At 35.1% G+C, this 24,060-nt stretch overlaps 1 protein-coding gene across 1 annotated transcript in view; it reads left to right on the top strand.

Moving 5' to 3' along the window:
- Window positions 1-2,937: 2,937 nt before the first annotated feature.
- lrfn2b (leucine rich repeat and fibronectin type III domain containing 2b) overlaps window positions 2,938-24,060 on the top strand; it is a 119,093-nt gene continuing 97,970 nt past the window's right edge. Inside the window, exons 1-2 of the mRNA XM_060866452.1 lie at window positions 2,938-3,452; window positions 10,789-10,845. The gene's annotated coding sequence lies outside the window, so the exon portion shown is untranslated. The remainder of the gene's footprint in view (window positions 3,453-10,788; window positions 10,846-24,060) is intronic.

A 24,060-nucleotide genomic window follows, 5' to 3' on the forward strand; every position in this document is an offset into this window, starting at 1 on the left:
TTTTTAAACCACCCACTGAAGTGCATTTTATTGCATTTAGTCATCTGACATTGCAGTCAAAGCTCTATTTCAAACCACATCACAGTAGTTATTATTTTTTCATGATAAGTAGTGCACTTTTCAGCTTGAATTGAGAATTCTGTTTAACTGATTTTATTAAGAGTTTTAGTTTTTAGTTTTCCTTTTTGGAGACTGATTAAAAATGTATATCCATGGCTCATCTTTAGAGGGGAATATGAAAGATAAAAACACACATATGATTTGAAAACTCCATATAAAGCACAGTATTAATGCCCATGGCTATGAAACAGGATCTCCCAACAACAACTGTAGGTGTGGTGGTCAACTGTCCACTTATGTTTGACCTGCACTTATGGTGTATTAATGACATGTGCTTAGACAGTAATTTGCGATATAAAAATATGAATTGAAGTCTGATCTGTCAGTCACATATTGAGTATATACTCTATTCAGTGTTACATTTAAATAACATTAATTACATTTAAATAACATTAACATTTTTATGTTAATACAGTTCTGTAAAATTAATGTGCTACATTTACTCACCATCACTGAAATCATTTACAATAATATTGTTAGATTAAATGGCATGAACACACACACACACACACACACACACACACACACAAAATAGCGGTGTTTCTTCTGTGAGCAAGTCTTTTGTGAACAACTCTTTTTGAACAAGCAAATTGCTCTTGTTCACTTCCATGTATTGACTCACATCACACACATTCACACACACACACACAATGCTAGCTTTTTGCTGCTTATTTTGGGGAATGTCGTTGGCTGAAAAATTGAATGACGATTACTTCTACTTTGACTACCCCTACTTTGAGTCTGAGCAATAGTGATAGATCTGATTCAGAGTTTTAAACTGGTGTGTTCAGTTTGTGAACCAAATGAACAAACTGCGTCAATTATCAGGAATCTACTGATCCACTGATGATGGCTTGGCTGATACATGCATGTTGTTCATTCAGTTCACCACCCTTGCATTCTAAAAGTGTGTAGCACTAAAACAAACCCTATGTGTTGTGCTGATCCGAGCATAATCGCCATAAACAATGGCTATTTTGTTTTACTATTGTACCATTGAAAACTACTTCGTAGTCATTTTTTTTATTCCAATCCTTATTTGTGAACACTTTTGAAACTCTCAAAAGAGAGATCCTGCACTGGCTGCACTGGCTAAAATGTCTTTCTTGAAAATAAAGTAAATAATTTGACATGAAAATTTCAATAAATCATAATACTAAAAACACTCCGTCCAGGGTGTATCCTGCCTTGATGCCCGATGACGCCTGAGATAGGCACAGGCTCTCCGTGACCCGAGGTAGTTCGGATAAGCGGTAGAAAATGAATGAATGAATAATACTAAAAACTTGACACTTAAAAATTTGGCATATTGAAATGAATGTATTGAGTAAATTAAACTTATCTTAATAACTTAATTATACCTTAAAAGTCACTTTCTGGCACCAACCTCTGGTGTAATGATGTAACTCATGGATAGAGTCACTGAACGAATCAGTAAACGAATCATTGGGTGAACGGAATCAAAAGATTCGAGTAACGGCATGAATCGAAATGACCATAAATAACACACATATACACAAGTATGTAAATTTATAATATATGGATATTATAACTCACAAAAAAGGTAGTACACTGAGCTACGCCATCATTTTAATGTATTGCACCACTCTTTGTTTTACAGTTAATTGTCCCTACTAAAATTACTTCTTATCTAGATTATGAAGAACATATATCTACAGTAGATTAAAAACATAGAGTCTGCAGCACAGTGAAGTGAGAAAAGAAACCCTGGAAACTATATTAGTCGTAGCGGTGAGAAATCCCACCTAGTGAAGAGCATGTATGGACAACCCAAATGGTCCACATAGGCTGCTTATCATAGTTATCAAGATAGAATGGGTAGCCAAACAGGTCTGTGTTGAAATTTTTACTTGGTGATTTCAGAACCTATCAAGTTACACGATCAGTATAGCAGAGCACTCCAACCTTATTCACAAAGGGCTGTTTAGGCTTCAGGTTTTTAATAGTTTGTTCTTAAAAATGGTGGACTCATGTCTGGTTCCTGCTTGACTGGAAATAAAACCTAGACCAACACCAGCTATTGTTGTTAAATTGGACACCCACACTATATAACCTCTTGATTTTAACCAATGTATTACATTTACGGTATTTAGCAGACACCCTTATCCAGAGTGACTTACAATTTATTTCAATTTATACAACTAAGTAATTAAGGGCTAGAGGCCTAGCAGTGGCAGCTTGGTGGGGATTTGAACTCAAGACCTTTCCATCAGTAGTTCAACCTGGGATTTGAACTCAAGACCTTTCCATCAGTAGTTCAACGACATAACTTGGCATAACAACGACATAATTTGTTTAGCTAACAAACATTTTCAAAATTGTGAATGTAGACAAAGAATACAATTATCACATTTTGTTTTTCACAAGATATTTCACTGCATTATTTTAAGCAATAGGCAGCCAAACATCTTACTGGAAAGTCTCAGGTTTTACTGAAGACATGAAAGTCTAATGTTATTTACATAATCTAAAGGCAGGTAGTGGCCATGCAATGCCAAATTTCCCAGGATGAATGGCAAGGTGATAAGGCATGTGTAAGTTTCCAGTTGTGTATTTGTTTGGTGGTCTGTAACGTTACAATTTTTTGTTTATTTCTTTATTTATTTTAGCACAAAACAAACAAACAAACAAACAAATAATCATTGTGGTGGGGTAAGTGTGAAAGAGACTTTCAGACATTACACAGGTAAGTTTCATGGAGTTCTATTGACGCTCGTTTTCGGCGTTTATGACTGTTATGGCTTTCCACACTGATCCGCGCACTTTCCTGTCTCTCCAGTACGAGTAATAATCGGATTTACTTTTGTTTCAAGATATCACAGACTAGGTCGGTTTTCTTTTTACCAAGAACCAGAAATTGGGTTCGTTGCAGTTATATTATGCTTTTCTTTTGATACGGTTGTGACTAGAATTTGTTTGGGTATTTTTATTTTATTTATTTATTTATTTTTAAATACATTTTCAGTATGCGTCCAGGAACTGGTGATGAAGGAAGCCTGTGCAGATATGAAGGCATCGTTAGAGTCTAGTGCAAAATAATCGACTCGGTTCTTATAAAGTGGTCGGTCCGAGATTATCTGAGGTTTATTATAGAAGATGCCAGGGGTCCAGCACTGAGAGACCCAGATCCGGTTTCGTCTCTCTCTCTCTCTCTCTTGCTCGCTTTCTCTCAGCCATTTTCGTCATGGATTGAATTTTCCGACTGGGAAAAGACGTGGAATAACATGCCGATGTTGATATTTCTCAGAGGTGTTAAATAATTGTACCGGAGCGCACCGGCGGATCATCATGGCTCTGGGGGCAGATCAGAGGTAGGCTCATCTGGGTTGCTTGGATGAGATGAAAAGGCGACGGTCATGATTTATAGCCAGATCACTGTTGGGGGAAGAAAACAGCACAACACAACTGGAACTTTTCACCTGCAAAATGTGGATAGTTTACTGTCAGTGGTCTGCTTTTGTATTCTGTGCAATAACTTCCTCCAAAGCTCAGATTTCACTATCATTGCAAGAATGGTTGTAGGCTTACACTCATTATACCATGCAGAAATAGTCAGTCTGGTTATTGTCTGTGCCCACATAGTGTAGGTTCTGATATACCACTTGTTTTTTTTTCCTTTTTGAAATTTATACCTTGCTATTTTTCCACCCAGATCTGATCTAACACCTTGAATTGCTTTCATTGCATATCTGAGTCAGGTACGATATATATTTCCTCTCTGCACTAAATCTGGGTTATGACAATGTTGTGTAGGTGGGAGGTGTATATCAGTCCCCATGTATCTTTATACTGTTATTCAGGCACAGACACAATGTCCAGCGCAGAAAATTCTGGGTTATATGCAGCATGGTTGAGTGGCACGGCTGTATTGTGGACTAAAATTGACCTGACTGTAAACAGCTCCAATCAGCTCAAAAGTCAGAATAGTTTTAATACACAATACACCATCGCCATGCAGCAGTATTTGACCCAGAATCATCTGCTGTCTGCTCTGGGTGGTAGACAAAAAGCTTCTTGGCTGTTCACAGTGCCATATAAAGGTGGGGTGAGCTTTTTTAAAGTAGAAGCGTTTTTAGCAAAATTCTAGATACATTTCAGCAGCTTTAGTAAAATATATCATCAAGATCTGGATGTGGTCTCTATGGTGCCTCAGACTCTGTAAACAGTAGGAAAAAAACAAATGTGTACCACCAACATTCAACCAACCATTCAGGACAAGTAGGCATCTGTGTTTTCCTGCCAGTCATATTTTCTGTTAGTTCAACAAGCACGTCAGGGGTTCAAACTGAAGCTGTGCAAGTAAGTGACTTGGCAATGAACGCTGAAGGGAGGAGATTTAATTTGATTTGCTTTGATTTCCAAACATCTAGCTTAATCTAAGTAGAAAATTAGTTTATTACACCTTTAAACAGCAATGCACTGACAAAACATATAGCAAGCCAATACAGGACATTTGTTTGGTAGCATTTCTTACACGTTTTAAGACAAGCTTTATTTACCATTAATTTAATTTAACACATTTAATGTTTCAGTCACAAATGTAATAAATTAAATATTACTGCCAGTGTTCACTAGTTGTGCCATTAAGATGGAGTAATGTTACAATGTTGGCTTGTGATTGACATTGCCTCTGTGGAAGCCTGCTTCAGATTTAAGAAACCCTTCATTCTAATCAAGGCTGTTTATTAGCAGTGCCTAGATATACGTTAAGTAGCTTGCAAATTGCAATTCTGCTGTCTGTTTACAACAAAAAATATTTATGCACCATAGATTTTATTGTTTATGACTAAACTACCACAGGCAGAGCTTTTTTTTTTGGCTGTTAGATATAGTTACCTTTTTGGACTATATTGCTACAGTTATTTACTGATATGTTAGTGCATGTCTACAATTAAACATCACTGTTATTCTACAGCAGTAAGTGGACCAGATGAAAGTGGTAAGCACTAGGATATCACTCTTTTGCTGTCTGGAATAACTGCTTGCCTGCTTTAGGAAATCCAGCTTAAAGGTCGACCTTTGGCCATATGGCACCCTATACAGGTTTATCTTGCACCATAATGCTAAACAGTAGTAACAAGCACATGCAAATCTCAATGGTTCTAAGAAAAAAAAATAGACTTGAGACTTGGAATATTTAACTGAAGCAAAGACAGACTAATGATAAAGTATTTATAATTAAAGTTCTGTGTTTATGGATAGAACATTTTAAGAAATCCCACAACTGCTAGACAGACACTGCTGGGTGCTTGTGCTGTTAGGATTCACTTAGCTTATCTTGCCTCACTTTTGGTTGAAAAGGCTATTACTATTATAATGCTGTTTAAACTGCTCTCACGGTTATCTGAAACACCTCTGCATAATGTATAAATAAAACTTAATTTCAAGCTTTTTTAGCAAAATCTCACCAGATTTCAGCAAACAATCTTTTTTCTACTTGTTAACTTCCACACTGGCTGTTGTTTTCAAAACGTTTCCTGCTTTATAAATAGCATTACAGCTTAAGTTTATTATGCCTACACATCCTTGAACCCGAGTACTTGTTTATCATGTTTTTTTAATAAATATGTTTAAATATATGTATTATGTACATTCAGACTGTGCTCAAGGTAAACTAGATAAACCGCATTAATATTCTTAATTGGGATTCAAAGTGAGTTAGTGCAGGAAATTTAAATTGAGCGCAAAAGATCAACACAACATGTTTAGCGATAGCCAGTGCTGCATATGAAGGCTGGAGCATAATTGTCAGACGAGAGTTTAATAGTATAATTGGTGTTATCAGTGTGATTGGAGCCTTAATAATGTTGCTTCAGGAACAATGTGCTAATCTTTTCCTGTTTAACAAGGGTCAGATTAATTAGTTCATATGGTTAATTAGATGGGTTCGGAACACAAATTTCACTTGATGGGGCAAATATTGCTCATTATAATTTTCGAATGGACTTTTTTGTATATTTGTTTTAATTTGGTGGTAAATTATTATGTTTTTGTGAAACAGTTAGTCATGGTCAATGGTATTGAGTGTGTTATTCCACTTATAACACAGTGATTTGCCAGCAATTTTTAATTGATAAATAACACTTTTTAATAGTTTATAGTTAATAGTTAATGATGTGGTATATTGGGAAGACAAGTTAGTTCCTTTTACCAATTACCTTATAAGTGAGCTTAGGTGGAGCATCCACCCTCCAACTCTATATGAGCTGTTACTATAGAATCACAATGCAGTAGATGAAGCACAATAATTATATTTCGTGTTCCACTCAGGACTATGGACTGATCCATGCTGTTATTAAATAAAATAATGCACATCATCTGACCAATCAGATGAGAGAATTAAAACTCTCTGTGATAAACATATCGAAATATAGAATATACGAAGATAAATAAGGCTAATATATTAAAGTACCCTTTGTCAACAATACTGAGCTTTAGTAATTAATACTGTATGTCATTGAGGATCAGGATCTGTGTTGATGATGGTGGTGTGAAGAGCTCATTTTAACACACTAGTCTCGTATACTGTAGGTGCTCAGGTGGGTAAATATGATGACTGCTTAGAATGTGATTTATCATTTTCACACTCACCAAATACCTCAGTGAGCCTTAGTGCTATGAGGATAGAAGCACTGACATCCTGGAAAAGAGTTTTCCCATCAGGTTAGAAATGTTTCATCCCAGGAAAAGGTGATCCGTCAAAGTAACTTGGTATTGATTTGCAGTGGCCCTTTCCACTCAGCAAAATGCCTGCAAGAGACACCTTTTTTCCATTTACTTAGTCAGCCATCTGTATATTCTGATACATCAAAATGGCTGATATGACATGAATGTATTTCAGGGAGGCATGATTTATCCTGCTGTACATGAAAGGGCTCAGTGCTCAGGGTCATTTTAATAGGAATAAGTGAAGGTCACTGGACTTGTAGTAGCGTTGATAGATTAAAAATTATATGGTAAAATATTAAGCAAAATGAGTGCTATAATAGGAAAAATAAAAAAAAGGGAAAATAAAACACTAGGTCTTAAGCACTGCTTTCTACTGGACCCAACTGAAGTGCTTCCAACCTTTTTAGACATCACAGGAAAGGGCTAAGTGTCGTTTTTCTTCAGTATTGTTATTAGCATGTGTTACATATCTTTTGCATATGTTTGAGATTCTAGCATTCTAGCTAGTATATGACATTTCATTGAAAGCACAACATATTTGTTAACACTGACCTTAATAAGGAAATATCATGTATAATCACCATATTTGCACCCCTAGACTGAAGACACAAATGGCTTTTATTGTTTTGTTTACTGTATTCAGATTTCTATATAATGTCAGTACAATAATTTCAGCTCTGATCTGCTGGCTATAAACAATACCTCATATGTCACTCAGATCTGGTTACTCCTTAACTCCTACTATGCTCACTAATGCTTTCCAACAGTCGGTGGACTTCTTGCTTTTCCTGACTTCTGGCTTCTGTTTATGTCTCTCATCTTTCTTTACTCCATCCCTGCTTCAGGCTATTGGCCCAAAGGCTTTTATATGACCACTGGGACGTGATGAAGGTCAGGGTTTTATTTCACTGAATTCCCAGGCCATATGTTAGGCTCCGGTCACTGATTGTGCTAGAAATTATTCTGTGCAGCTTATACTGTAGAATCACCACCTCAAATCTTGTCACGTTTGCTGTTTGCATAATTAAACCCAATTCCCTCTCAATACTTTTTTCTTGCTGTGCATTTAATTGCTTCAATTTAGCAGCATATTAGAAAAGAGATCTGCTTTTTGACCACCAAGCAGGTATCCTCTTCTTTAAAAGAATAAACAAGCATCAATAAAAATCTATTCATTTTCTTATTAAATTTAATAAAAAAAAAAACAATGGACAAAATTTTAGAGAGGTGGAGATGCTTAATGAATGTGTAATTTATTTGGTGATAAACAGGCCACAGGTTTACGTAAGAAGGTGCTGAAGAAACACCACTTAAACCTAGATACACTTCCAAACTTAGATTTAGCACAGGTTTGAATGTGTGAAAAGACATATGCGTAAAGATGTATAAGCAATGACCAAATTAGCATGTGTTGTTTGTTTTGTGTGGTTGTCTTAATCCGTATACACTTTGGGGAACGTTTTGCCAGAGATGTGATATGCAGGAATAGATCAATTAATCATGACATTCAATTCTTGAAAATCAGTTGTTATTATTATTATTAAATGATTATCATTGAAAGGCATGCATTGAATTTGCACAAGCCTTTTTTTAGCATTGTTTTTAACAAAATCGACCAATGAGGCCTTAATTAAGACATAATTAGAGCTAACAAACAATTTTAACTTTGAAAATAAATAGGGTTCACTTTTATATTTGAAAAACATAAATAACAATTTTCATATATTTATTTGTTTATCTTCGTCTAGCTTTATTTGACACCCAGATGCTGCTAATAATTAACCTGCTTGATGTCCATTCTTGGCATTATTAGTCAAAATAAAAAATGTCTGTCTCCCAAATGGAAGTTGCCCAGAGGAAAGGACAACTGTATGCTTCTTCTGGGAAATAAGGCAGAATCTCATTTGCTTAATTTGCTCCCAGCAAGTGGCTGTGCCTAAAGAATGCAATATTAGAAGATGCTATGTACTCAATCATGGCAAAATGTATGACAAGTGTATTGGGCAGAAAAAGAGAGAACAGGTAAAGCAGCTCTAAAAGAGAAGTCAGGGTTCAGTAAAAGAGAGGTTTGAATGATTCTAGTTTCAGCAGTTTATTTGTATTGTGTTTATTGGTAAAAAGGTATACAATTAAACAGATATTTTTAATGACAAGTGTTCAAATGAATTTATGTGGCCCCTTTGTTGCGCATTTTTATTAATTTGGCTTCCAACCCTAATTGTGTCTGCGACCCCTCCTTTAACACAGTTGACAGCACCCAGTTGTGTAATTGAGCTTATGAGCTGAATCAAATGTGTTGAAGCAGGAAACACACTACAGTGTGCAGAGCCAAGGAAATATAGCCACTAACAGCTTTAAAGGAAAATTCTGGAGAAGAGGTGTCCAGACTTATCCAACGTGGCTACCTTTTTTTTCTGGCCAAGCAGAAGCCACAGTACAGCTCATCAGCTTTTTGAAGACCGAGACTAATTGATTAAATATGTTCAGTCAGGTTCGGCAGCCACATCAGCTCTCTGCTAATGAGACTGGACACCTTTGTTTTAGGCTATCCAATGTTTGTTGTATTCACAAATCACCATTTCTTATAACAAACTAAACATAATCGTAAAATATTGTTGTGATCCAGTTGAAATTATGACTTTTTTTGTTTTTTTGATTGAAACTTTAGGGTCTTTTGCACAAACTGGACACTTTCATACTCTGTATAAATTTATTTTACGTAGAAATCTGAAGATTTTAGCTTCTTAAATTGGTTATGTGTATCAATGGCAACTTTCCTATCAGCTGGTTTATTTCAAGATGATAAACAAGAGTCTGTGGATTGACAGTAGCAAATAAGATACTAAAGATTAATTAAACACTAAAGATAATTAAACACTATTTATTTGCTTATGGAAAACACAGCAGAAGAAAGGAAGAATATTCACTGTGTGAATTTTTGTTAAAAGTATCTACAGTAGCTTCACAAAGTATTGAGACGCGTTCCATTTTTGCCCAATTTATTCTATTAGAGATTTAAATAAAAATTTTAATTAATTCATATTAACAAAAAAAGATTGTTAATATAAAAAAAGATTTTTGCACCAATTTTCAAAAGATCTTTCATAAGAAACCTCTTATTTACAGTAGATGCTTGTTCAGACTCTTGGCTAAAGCTTCCTTTACTTTGTGTTGTATACACAATGACACAACATGAAAGATAATCTTTACCTGTGCAGGGTCAGAAAATTTTGATTCAAATCTCAGAGTGTGAGCTCTGCTACGCTGCCTGTCTAAAAGCTACCAATCGGAGGATGGCATATGATTACACAAATCTCACAGGGTGGCTACAAATACACTAGTGGCAATGGTGATACATAAACAAATTCTATAGGATTTAAAATAAACTCTGTCTCTGTAATGTCTCGTCACCCTTATACCACAACAGGACTAAAAGAAACATGATAGGGAAAGAAACAAAGAATAAAGTCCTGCTTCTAGTTTGTAGATAATTAGCATGCAGACATTCCGTTCATCGCGTTTATTTACTATGGTGACACAGTGAAACAATTGCATGGTTCCAGATGAGGAACAACACACCTGTGCTGCATCCAGCAAGGCAGAACATAGTAACTGTGTAATCTGACATGAACAACATATTATCTGTTGTAGAATTCTGTGAGTCAAACGGTGTAAAACTACCTTGAAGTTCTCTAAACTGAGCTCAGGTATTATCTTCCAATGTCTCTGGAACTTGACTGGAGTCCACCTGTGGCAAATTCATTTGATTGGGCATGATTTAGAAAAGCACACATTTGTGAGTCCAACAGTTCACAGTGCCCATACGTAAGACCAAAAATCAAGCCATGAAGTCCAGTGAGCTCTCTGCACAACACTGTACCGATTTAGTCATTTCTTTGCTTCTGGCTGGTTTTGCATTTTGGTTTAAGCTGCTTATTATTAAAGGCAATATATTTCACTCTGTCCTCTCTTTTTTAGGGTAAGGTTGCCTTGGGCTAGAAAATGAGCTATAGAATAACAAGCTGTGGGATTCAGGTAAGGTGTTATTTCATTTACATGTCATGTTGTGTTTTGATCTGTGTTGAATTAAACGCATATCAGTTGTTAAATACATGGTACAATGATTTAGGCACCAATAACTTATAAGTAGTAGTAATTATTAACTATTAATAATAAAAATAAAATTTAGTTAAAAATATGCTAAATTGTATGAAAAGAAAATATAAACAGTTATCACTGTGTTGCTGTCTTTTTACCTTAACATATCTTGCCTAGGCTAATTCATTTATAGAATTATAATTTAAGGACCAGCACTTTACCACAGAAATTACAATTTAGATAGATTGTATATTTGTGTCATTTCAGTCTGTTCTGATGGAGTGGTTTGTGTTTTGTATGAAAAGTCTGTACTATTTGATATTTTTATTTGCTTTATTAAATGGCGGATCTGCTTTAGTATTGTTTTAAAATATTAGTAAGTAAATATATAAAGTACATTTTTAAACATTTTTAATAAAATGGTTTAAAATTTTGTTTAAAATGCTTCAAAAATAAATCACACAATTCGGGCTAATCTTAAAAGAAAAATACATATATATTTTTTTCTTTTTTTTCTGAGAGTTTTTAATGGACAGCAACAGTGAGGACTAAGAGACTTAACTGAAGTGCAACACAAGACATAAAGTGCACAACAAACTCACACAATAACACAAAATTCGAAAAAATGCATATAGATACACATAAAACTCCCAGTTATTTACAGGCTGAGATTGAGAATTGTGTGTTGTATGAAGTGGTGGATCTGCTTTAGTATCGAATTTAAGGAGAAATCCTGACCAAACGAACCAACATATTAAAATATGGGTTATTAAATAAAATAGTTACATGGTAAATAATTGAAATGAACAACACATCAAGTAATTACTAAATATCCCATTAACAATCTGCCTAATTACTCATTCAAGTTAATTACACAGATTAATTAGATTTTCCCTAATGTAGCAGTCAGTGTGTGTAAACATATTCATCTATATTTATATAGAGATTAATAATTTAACTTAGCTTATCATTTAATTACACATATATTCCTTATATTCATTAACCATTACTCAGAAGAAGTTTATTTTGAAAGTTTTCATTAAACATTTTTCATTAAACACCATTTTTTCATTAAGAAATATCCTCTTTTATGTATAATATAATATTTTTAAGTCAACAAGAATATTAAAATAAATATATAGGATTCATTTCTAACCATTTCTGAAAAATAAATCACAGATTGTGGGCTATTTAAGAAGACATCAGAGAATTGACTTTATTAATTCCCATAGGGGAAAATTTGGTGTCACAAGATTAGTACGACGACCTAACAAGAACAGCACAACACTTAACGTGCACAATAAACTCACAAAATACCACTGATGGGCATGGACACAACTTTGTAAGTTATTTACAGACCTAGACTGAGATTTCTGTACAGATAACTGTATGGGAAATATTTTCCAGGTTTAAAACTGTATGTTAGCCATCATAATAATCGTAATTATGATTGAGCAGTCGTAATAGTGTGTGTATAAAAATATACAGTGGTCATAATTAAAGTCATAAATACTGTGGCAGTGTGTGTAAGAATGAGCAGTCTGACTATATAATAGTGTGTTGTGCAGTATGCAGTGTAGTAGTTGGGTTTGCAAAATCAGTACTTACATTTGTAAAATTCAACTCCCTTATCTATGTTGTCTTGTCCATCAGTGTCATCGGCTATTTTTCAGTGTTTTCTTATCCTGCATGAGCATGTGGTAGCGTTGCCTCTCTTTAGCGACGTAACTGAAGTTCATGATGTCCAACATTTCACATTTTATTTTCCAGGCTGAATAAGTATATCTTCTTGGTACTTTATGTGTAATACTACTTGTTGGAATTTTCAGTGTGAACTCACTTCTCACAGCAAATTCTGGCTTTTATTATTTAAACATTTTAAAAAATCTAAAACACTAAAATTGGTGAAAACACAATTTTACAAAAAAAAACAAAAACAAAACACATACATTTACAGCATTTTTGCCATAATCCAGAGTGACTTATATTCATTTGTCACAACTGACAAACTGAGGGTTGAGGGCCTTGCTTAGGGGCCCAGGAGAGGCAGCTTTGTCGATCTGGGATTTAAACTCACAACCTTATGATTAGTAGTTTGAAGCCTTAACCAGTAAGCTACTACATACAAACAAGGTCAGGAATCTCTGAAAATCCCTCAAACATAAAAAATAATAGATTTATGAAGGAAAATGGTACTTTTACCTTCCTCACAACGGAATTCAAGGTAATGTAGCAAGGTGCAGTAAAGATCTAGACTAAACCACACCACTTTAGAGTACAACACCAGCTGAAGTCTAAGTTAAAAAAGAAACTCCCTTGCATATGTAACTCCTTGCATACTCCCTTGCATTCCTTGCATATGTATGTAAAACAATAAAAGAAAGTCCAGATGAAAGCATCTTGATATAAATCTAGCCTCCATTTACTCTAGCAAGCAGCAAAAGGACAGATGACGTGAGCAAATTCAATCTTAATATTCTCAATTATATAGTAATTATTTGTGATGTGGTGCAAAAATATATGCCGATATATTTTTGAATTTGGTTTGCCAAGGTTGGAGTGGAAGAACTCAAGTATCCTACACAGAACTCGCTAACCTCAACCCCATTGAACATCTTTGGGGTGAATTGAAATTTTGACTTTACCACAAGATTTCATTCAACATCAGTACCCAATCTCCCAAAAGTTCCTGTGGCTGAATGAGGAAAATTCTCACAGGCACAAAATCTACAGGAAAGCCTTTCTCAGAGGAGTGGAGCTTATTATAACCGCAAAGGGAAACTAAATCTAAATTGGGATGTCCAGAAACCATGAGCGTGGTAGTCAGGATGTTCCTGAACTTTAAGCTACTGTATATGGTGAATTTTTTTTCAGCCAGAAGAAGTCTAAAATAAAAAACAAGCGACCAAACAAACATCAGCAAGATGGTGCCTTGTAACCTGAATGCAGATGAGAGAATGAAAAAGTAAGAAGATGGATGAAGTGTGAAAGAGAGAGAACAAGAGAGTTTAGCAATAAAAAAACAAAAAAGGCTGAGGGTGTGAAAGTGATTTCAAGTTTCCTAAGATTCTCATTAGCGGGTCTGCTGTAGAGGCAGTGTGTATCAGTTGATGTCGGCATGCCACAAATGGCCCATGCCGTGCCAATTACAAATTTTTGGCTCACTCTATTTGTTCATTTCATCACTCTTTGTCTCTTTCTGAGATCTGAAAAGAGAGTTTTGCATCCTGTCTGTTCCAAATTACTTAATCCAAGTTTCTAGCCATGTTGTGCCCAGTTGTCTCAGGAGTTGTATTCTCGTAAAAATACAACCATAGCATTTACATAAAAATCCCCCTGTCTGTTCTGAAATTGGTGATCACTATTAGAAAGAAAGTAAATAAGACAAGGGAATTGGACAGTTTTAATGTTTATCAAATGAATCACCATCATTATAAAGCAGCAGTATCTTTACAGCAGGTAAAATAAAACAATTAATTACATAATGGGGCAGAATACATAAAAAAGAATATATCATAAATACGACTAAACTGTCAGTATAGATCAGCCGTTTATATGCAGATGGACATAAACATTGCACTAAAACTGAAGGATTGTAAATTACTGTGTCATTTGTCATACTATGATAGTTTTATTTCAGTACTGAAAAAGAATCATCTGCAGTATTTCAGGACTGGTATAAAGGATATTTGCTATACTTGCTGTACATCTATAGAGCATGTTGTTTCTTTATTGGTTGGATGTTATTGCAGGGGTCTTCAATCTTATACACAAAGGGCCAGTGTGGCTGCAGGTGTTAATTCCAACCAAGCAGGAGCCATGCCAGTTTCCACTTGTTTAATCAGTCTGTCTTGGTTTACAACAGCCACACCATTCCTTCACAGATAAGATTAAAGAGCACTGTGTTATTACATAATCACAGACATTATAGGGTTTATATCATGGTAACACAAATTTTCAGTAAAAAAAAAAAGCTTAATATATTTTTTCCATATCTGTCAGGACCTTTGCTTGGACATTCTCTGCCAGAGCATTAGGGGGCATTCCAGCAGTGTGTTTTGTGTCACGTGTCTCGTCAGTACTCACCTGTTCGTAATGGACTCGTTATTATGTCTATTTATTTCCCCTGCCTTGTGTGTCCACGTCTTTTGTGTGTCAGTTTTTGTATCATTTTTTGCCTGTTTTTGTGCTTGTGAATTTATGTCCCCTGTCTGTTTCTTTTGTTAATAAATTTTTTTAACTTGTTATCCCTCTGTTTTGGGTCTGCTTTTATCCCCGCCTCAACTGACAGAAGCAAAAGTCCTGACAATATCTGTATAATGCTCCAACTTACCCTTCTATAAAGTCATTTTATGGAACCTGTTATAGGCCAGTTTGGATTATTTGTTCTTTCCGTGACATCACAGAATGGTTAAACCCACATACTCACTTTATAGCAGGGTAACTCCACCCACTCCCTTTACAGCAGATTAATTCCGTCCACTCACTTTATAGCAGGTTAACCCCCACACTCACTTTACAGCAGATTAACCCCCACACTCACTTTACAGCAGATTAACCCCCACACTCACTTTACAGCAGATTAACCCCCACAATCACTTTACAGCAGATTAACCCCCACAATCACTTTACAGTAGGTTAACCCCCAATCACTTTACAGCAGATTAACCCCCACACTCACTTTACAGCAGATTAACCCCCACAATCACTTTACAGCAGATTAACCCCCACACTCACTTTACAGCAGATTAACCCCCACAATCACTTTACAGCAGATTAACCCCCACAATCACTTTACAGTAGGTTAACCCCCAATCACTTTACAGCATGTTAATGGTTTCCCTGTGAATGTTATAATAGGCATTATTCATCATGTTACGTCAAAAGCTACTGTAGAAGGCCGGGGCAATATTGGACTTGACAGCAGATCAACAACCAGTAAATAGCATTATTTCATTCTAATATTTTATATACCCAGGACAATTCAGTATGAACACTGAATGTGGGGCAATTTATAAAAATACATTAAAAAAAATGCTTTCAATATGCTAATCAGTGTGCCAATTTTATACTTCAAGGAATTTTTTTACTCCATCATTTCAACATCTTACAGAGTCTCCTAAACAGTTCTGCAGGTGTTTGGAGTAGGGTATCGTGCATGTCTGTTCACTTGTAAAACCATCCAATCAGAACAGAGGCCATGTAAATAATCAAAAACAAAAACAGCCTGAGGGATAAAGGCAAGTTTTTTTTTGTGCAGAAATCTAGACAAATAGTATGTGGAATTCAAAAAAGTGAACAATTTGATACCTTTAAATACAGCATTTTTGTGGTGACAGAAATTCTCAAGTATTACAGTAGTTCAGCCAGCTGCTTTTATTAGAATGGGAAGGGAATGTTGCCACCCCCAGTCTGAGGTTCATTGTCAACTGTATCATTGATATAATCCAATTGCTTTTATATTTCATGGACACACTGATATTTAGTGGTGCAGGAGTTGTGCCAAGTGTCACTGAAACCAGGAAAATATGAACAACAGCTATCAAAAAAATAAAATAAAATAAAATATTGTTGTCAGTATATTAGACTCCAATCAAGAAACTAATACAGCCTGCACTTAATGCATGGACCCACAAGAGAGGAAGAACATAGGAAGATGAAACAAAATCAGAGATTTTCAAAATTCTCTAAATTTATTTAGAATATATATATATATATATATATATATATATATATATATATATATATATATATATATATATATATATATATATAGTTAGACCATATTTTCCCACAGATTGGAAATAGGCATAGGAATAGGTTTGGATTGAACATTAGGGGATTGAAGTATGAATGAGTATGCTTCCTGATATATTTTAAATTAAGGTATATTGGGGAAAACAGCTTTGTTACATATTTAATATCTTTAATATTTGTCTAATCTATCTATCAATCATCCACAAAGCAATTATGATCCAAGGATTGTTTCATTAAAACAAATTACATAGGCTATAACAACCGTCTCAAATTAATGCACACTGTAACTAATTAAAACTTATACACATCATTTATCGTGAGATTTTAATGTTCCACTGTAGTGCAGACACGCGGAAACCAATATTATGCAAGTGAAACATACATTTTTCTCTGTAGCGTTAATGACATACGGTAGAAAAAAGCTGGAAACTGAGTAAAAAATATGAAAGCAATATGATAAAATAAATAAAATTAATATAAATTAAAAATATAATAAGTTTTAGTAAACTTGTTATATAGATAGTTATGGTTAAATTGCATTAGCTTGTGAATTAGCTAGCTTATGAATTAGCTAGCTTGCGTCAATGTATGTGGAATAGTGTTAGTTAGATTGCAACACATTATCCTCTTACAGAGTACATGTTTTTTTGTTAACTCTCCCTCTTTGATCAGCAAAGGCATAATAGTCTCTTCATCTATAAAGCTACCTTTAAAGCTACCTGTGCTCTCTTAGCCAAAGGACAGTATTCAAGTGGGTAAGGCAATAATTAGCCATTACCAACCTGTGCAGTGGAAGGCGGCTTTAAGTAAATGTATCTGATTTACTATGAAAAAAACTCAGTCGGTTTAGAAGCATCAATAATGTTACAAAATAAATGGCTTCTACGTATGTTTCACTTTGTTAGGGTTACCACCACCCATATATCTATAGAAACTGCACCTAGACTAGATGTATGCTTTATAGAGGTTATATACTGTATAACTTGCATAACTCACCTGTCTTGAATCTTGGTACTGGCAATACCATCTAAAAATGTTTGTTACTATTTCATCTTTATTTACAGTTCAATGTGACATTCTATTAATATTTGCATTAGAATTGTTACTAACATAGTTACTTTCCATGTTGGTGTTTAAACTTAATTAAAATTCATTACTTGGGCATATGACTGATCCACATGACTTCAAATATTTGTCTGAAGATTTTTTTTAGGTGTGCTCATGGTCAATATCGTCGCTGTTTGGGCGGAATCCTCGTATCTCCAAAACCATTATTTTTCAGGAAATTAAAAAAACGGCTTTTTTTTTTTGAGTTATTAAACATTGTATCGTTAAAGTTGTTATTATACCTTATATTTCTAACATACTGTTGTGTACCAACATTAACACAACATTTTCCCAAAGTCACGTTTTATCTGAGATACGAGGAGGTTTTATCGGAGCTTTATGACTTGGGAGCAGGGAGATACGTGATTATGCTGTCATTGATAAGAATGGTACGGACACAGACGTCACTGCTGCCAGCAGTGTTCAATAAAGTCTGCGGTCACGTTGAGCCTTTTGACAAGAGACAAGGCTTCAATAGTTAACCAAAGCTAATGACTGTAGTTACATACATCTTCCTAAACTCTATTTTAAATCTTGAGGAGAAATATGCCTCGAAGCTCTTCTGCTGACTGAAGAAGAGGTGGAGTTACGAGATTTCTCAGACAGTTGAAGTGTCCAATGGAGTTAAGAGATTTGCGCTCAAGCTATTTCAAGACTTTAGATTGGTTAATAACTTGTAAAAATAACAGACCCACGTGGGGACTGACCAACAGCATCAATATGTGAAAAAATACAAAATTGACAAAATTTGGACATAGGAGGTTTCTGCCCGACAGCGACGATATACAATATTATACAGACTGTCACCAAATAATTACTGGCAACCAGAATGCAAATGAGGTTTATTCATTGGCCAAATTTTGCCTTTTAATTTTAACATGGGCTGTGGGCTACGAGAAAGCATGTTATTACAATATGCTGAATAAATTCAGACTAGCAATTGTGTTCCAGTTGATTTCAGGTGCTACAGCTTGCGTGTCCACAATATGACTGGAGTGGAGCTGCGCAGTACACAAACAATCTGTTAACACAAGACAGTTTACCATCTTACGAGTCTTACAATGTACGAGTATTGCATGTTACCTTTGAATCTCACCGGGTAATTAACATCCAAACATTAACAGTAAAAAAATCCTTCACCAATTCTATATGGTACCAATGGTGGAAGTCCTGGTACTGACAATGTCATCAAACCTCTAGCTGCTCTGCTCTTCCATGCTCTTCCTTGACTACAAACTGTCGCAAATGAGAAAGTATGGCACCGTGTGTGTTTTTAGCTTGGATTAATAAATATGTGATAGTATTTGATCGGACAGAATTTATTTGTGCGGTCATCAGTATAGCTGAGCTCGCTACCCTAATATCAACTATATGATATAAACCTTAATATAAATTATTTTTAATTGAATAGAAAACATAACAATCAGAATCTGTTCATGTTCTGAATTTTCATGTACACTATTTTATTGCTTAATACGCTGTATTATATGATCAGTTCTGCAATTTCTGTTGTTTCTCCAATATCATTTTCTCCTTAATTTTTCCCAGGATACTCATATACCATCATATGGCATCGCTTCATTGCTAATATTATCACACTCAACATGGCATCTGTATTGAGGCACAAATTCTGTTGCTGTGAAGGCAAAAAAAAAAGGATATTTTATGTTTACAGTTTTTGTGCTCGAGAGAAAAGAGCATGTTGGCGATGCGTTAATCTCGAGTGTTGTGAAATTCATCAAGAATCATTTGCAACTTAGTGATGCGGTATTATTAAATGCTTGTTTGTTTGTGGTCTTCAGGCTCCTGTTGCTTTCACAGTTCAGCAGCGATTTAAGTGGAACTGTCACTCAGGGCTTATAGAAAATTTTATTTTGCGAGACTTGAGTCTGCTCTCCTTGTCTGAGCTCTTTCCTAAGACAACCTGATCCACTCTACACATAACAGTTCAAATAAAACCAGTATTTAACTGGAGGGCTCTAGAAACCATGCACAATTTAATCTATTATTCATCGTCTGTAATAAAAAGTGCGTCAGCCAATCACATACTGATGGTGTGACTTTAACACACACTCACTGTGTCATTGTTTATTTCAAACTATCTGTGACTGTTCCTGTTTATCACACCATCTTATTATTCCACACTACAACATCATGACTGTTGTTTTATATTTGTGGTGTTTTCACTACACATATTTTTAGAATTTTCTTGTAGAAAATGTTTAATAAAATGTGTCCTAACTAGAGGCCTTCAATCACCAGACGCTGTTTAATCAATTATTCATCACTGCAGGTGCGGAGAGGCTGTGTTTAGTCACACAGTTAGCAAATTGGATGTTTCATTAGGCTGGGTAGTGCAGAGTGTCGGTTTCGTCTTATGTGAATCAATTTGATTTGGTTTCCCAGTTGGAATAGGGCAAATTAGTTCATCAACCAGGACACATCTGCTTCTTTAGGGTTGCATTAGAGCTACAAGGCTAATGTTGCTAAGAATTAATGAAAGCCCACTGACCCAAATAGCTTCTTATAAATTCATTGATCCATATCAAATTAATTACCATGTTGCTTTAAGCTTCAGTTATGTCACACACTCACTCAGATTTGTTTTAGGATAATATGGTGTCAGTATTATTGCACTTCAGCATGCACTTCCAAAAGGCCAAGTTTTATTGGCTAGTTCGAGTGATTTTATATGCTTGCATGGCTACAAAAACACCTGCATCCCAAAATTCTGAAGATGAAAGCTGTAAGTAAGTGAGAAATGATAATTTACATCTATTTCACATGTCCAAATTTAGAATCACATTGCTGTTTTTTCAAGTTTACTAAGTTAATCCATTTCATTAGTTTATTCCATTCACCTCGGTAAATGCTCAGTTATCTTCATGCTTAGCTTCATGCTCAGAGAGAGAACATAAATAGGGCATCAGATGTAATATACAGGTGTGTGGCATCAACCATCGACCCCCTAAATCATATCCTCCTGCTGCAGAATCCTGCTAAACCTCACTCCCACCTGCTACACAGTGTAGACGATATGAGGATTTGGGTGTTAGAGATTTTTATATCTACACAAGCACCATATTAATAGTGGGTAGGAGCCTCCTTTGCTCTTAAAACCATAGCTATAAATCCCTAGACGCAACATTTCCTATTGATGCTGTTTACGAGATTTATGCTGGGTGAGATCTGCCATAAATGGGGCAATCTTGAAGAAACAAAGCTCTACACTGTCACGTGATATTTAGAGGACTTTCCCAAAGGAATTTCATAAAACTAGATGTAGGACAGGATATTGCACTATGACACTACAACAGATTGTACCCCTGTTACAAGTGAAAACCTACTTGATACAATATGAAGTAGTTTTGAAACAACTCAACAGAAAGTTCTTTTATTTCCAGTTATTATATGGAAATAGATGACAGAGCTGTAATTTATGTTATCTGAAACAGACTTCACACTGATTTTTTTTTTTTTAAGATTCATAGCATGTTTCTGTCCTTGCATAATACATAAAATACTATGGTTTTTACTTTTGAACATTTTAGATTGAAATAACTGCAAGTGACAATACAGGCCTTAAACTCAAATAATAAAGACTTTGTGTCAAAGTGCATGATGTCAACGACTAGAGATGAGACTATTCATGTACATGCATCACTATAAACATGGTCATTATTACATATAATAAAGTAAAACCTCTACTTGTGAAATGAAATGCCTCATTCAGAGGTCTGTAAAGTCCGTTGTATGTAGAAAGATGTTGGAAACAAATCCTTGGAACGTCCAGGTTGACATAAATGCAAAACATAGTGGTCATAAAAAAGACAACACTACACTACACAGTACTACGTAAAGTCAGTTAGATAAAATGTAAAAAAATATCTGATTTTGAATCACATTAAAATATGTCTACAAATAGTGCAGCGAGTCTATTGTTTGTGAAATGCCATATTTTCTAGACTCCAACACATTCAAATGAAATCATCACAGTTAATTATCGAGTTGTTCATTGGCTGTGTTAATGCAGCCAAAAAGGAAGAAAAAAAAAAAAGAAAACTACAAATGGGATTGTGAAGCACTCATCAAATAGGCCTGTATTTAAAATGTCATTCAGATGAGTTCATCCTTCACAGATCACAGCAGATTTGTCATTTTGTTTCCGTTAGCAACGTGAACCGATGAAGTTGTGAAGTGTAAAATTTTCTTGGAGAGATTTACTTACAGATTGGTGTTGTTTTTGAGGAACTGCACGTGGCTGATGGTGACATCATAGCACACCGGGAAAAAAAATGTTGGCAATCACCCGCTGTTTTCTCAAATTATTTTCCACCTGTCTGGATATGTTTGTGTTTACAGTATCTGTTTCTCTCTGTACTGTATCTCATGCTTCCATACTTTTACAAACATACTTCCAAACAAATGTTAGTTGTGTGATAGTGCTTCAGGGAGGAAAGACTCAGTATCAATATAAAATTGATTATATATTTGAAATGCATTGGATTAATTTGTACATTAGTTAGGTACAAACAGAAAATGTTCACTTCATGTCACTAATATCTAACAATGTTTTGAGTTTTTTAATCCAGATTTTGTAATAGTGGCTGTTTTACAAAATAGTGGATTTTGTAAAACTGAATTATAAGCAGTTTTGATTGCAAGCTGGAAATTGTGGTACTTTGCTCATATTTTAAGTGATGTGTGAAAACATGCAGAAAACTGGAGACAAGCGTTTAATAATAAAAGTAACATTAACAAATAAGACTCAGAATAAATATGAGACAACATGAGTCAGGGGAAAAACACAAATATGAAGAAAGAAAAACAACAAGAAACTAGGCTCAGGTAACATGAACTAATAAACTGAAATAAAGGGGATGAAAGCAATTTACTTACAAGGGAAAAGAAAACAAATCCAAATGAATAACAAAATCATGTATCCATGAACTGATAACATGAGTCATGAACTGATTAATGACAGATGAGCAGCACACACACAAAAAAATGTGACTCAGAAGGGAAATTCATAGAATTTGTTACAGGCAGTTTGGTATATTGACTGTATTGTGTAGCATGTAGCAATAGAAAGACAAAAACACACCTGCTACAAAAGCAGTTAGATTTTAATATCTGTTTTTATCTTCTGTGTATCTTTATTATACCTCTTACATATCAGACATGTGGTAAACTTGTGCCTGTTGTTAGTGTCTCCATGACAAAAGATCTATTAGCTGGCTATTAGCTGTGTTCTGTAATCTCTGCTAGCATTGCATGTGTGTTCCAGTTTGATAAAAGATGCCACTGGAGTCAGGCTAGCATCATTTTTTGTCTTCTGACCATGTGTTTTAAAATGAGGTTATGGTTTGTTTCAGGCTTCTTATTGTACTGTAGTGTATGTTCTTCATTTTTGCCAGTGTTTCTTAATCTTAATGTTACCGTGAATGCTTTAGCTATGGTGTTCCAGTCTCCAGCTCTGAAATGATGGCCTGTCATCTCTAGCATTGTAGACTGTCATTTCTTACTTCAGTGTCGCTGTAACCTGTTGAACTACACTTTCCACCCACACTGCTATTGCAATCAGTCACAAAATTAGAAATGATTTCTGGAAGAGTTTTAAAACATTGCAGTAAAATACAATGAAGAAAGTTGCCAGAGAGAAAGAGAAAAAAGAAATGCAAACACGTTTATTAATATTTATTCTGAGATTTATTGAGCTGTCAGGATGGATCATTGGAACACTTGAGCACTTGTTTAATCAGATTTCTAATCAGATTTTTTTCCCCCCATTTTTAAATTAAATTGTTCAACCTGAAAAGAGATGATGACGGCTAAGAAAATAAAGGAAAGCGCTTTGAAGTGGAGGAGATGTCACACAGGGAATTAACCTACATACCAGCTTTCACATCTTAAAATAATGCTTCTGCTATTCATAGCAGGCGATCTTGCTCTTGTCCAGTCAGCTGCTTTAAATAAGAAAAGCAGGGCTGAGTGTGCGGGAAGCCACCAAATGGTCCAGAAATAGGCTTTGCACAGGGACAGTTTATTGCCTCTTTTTGTTATATGTAGTGTATATCAAATGTTTTGTCCACTAGAGCCAGGGCTAAAGTTGAGGGGTGTAGAGAAGTGTGAAAGCTCCAGCACTATCATTTGATGGAAATGTAAATCATAGCATGGCATAATGATGATAGGAATAATAAGAGATATTCTTCTTCTTCTTCTTCTTCTTCTTCTTCTTCTTCTTAGTATTATTATTAGTATTAGTATTAGTATTATAATAAAAATAAG

Source organism: Tachysurus vachellii, chromosome 3 (genome assembly GCF_030014155.1).
Source record: "Tachysurus vachellii isolate PV-2020 chromosome 3, HZAU_Pvac_v1, whole genome shotgun sequence".
Taxonomy (NCBI): Eukaryota; Metazoa; Chordata; class Actinopteri; order Siluriformes; family Bagridae; genus Tachysurus; species Tachysurus vachellii.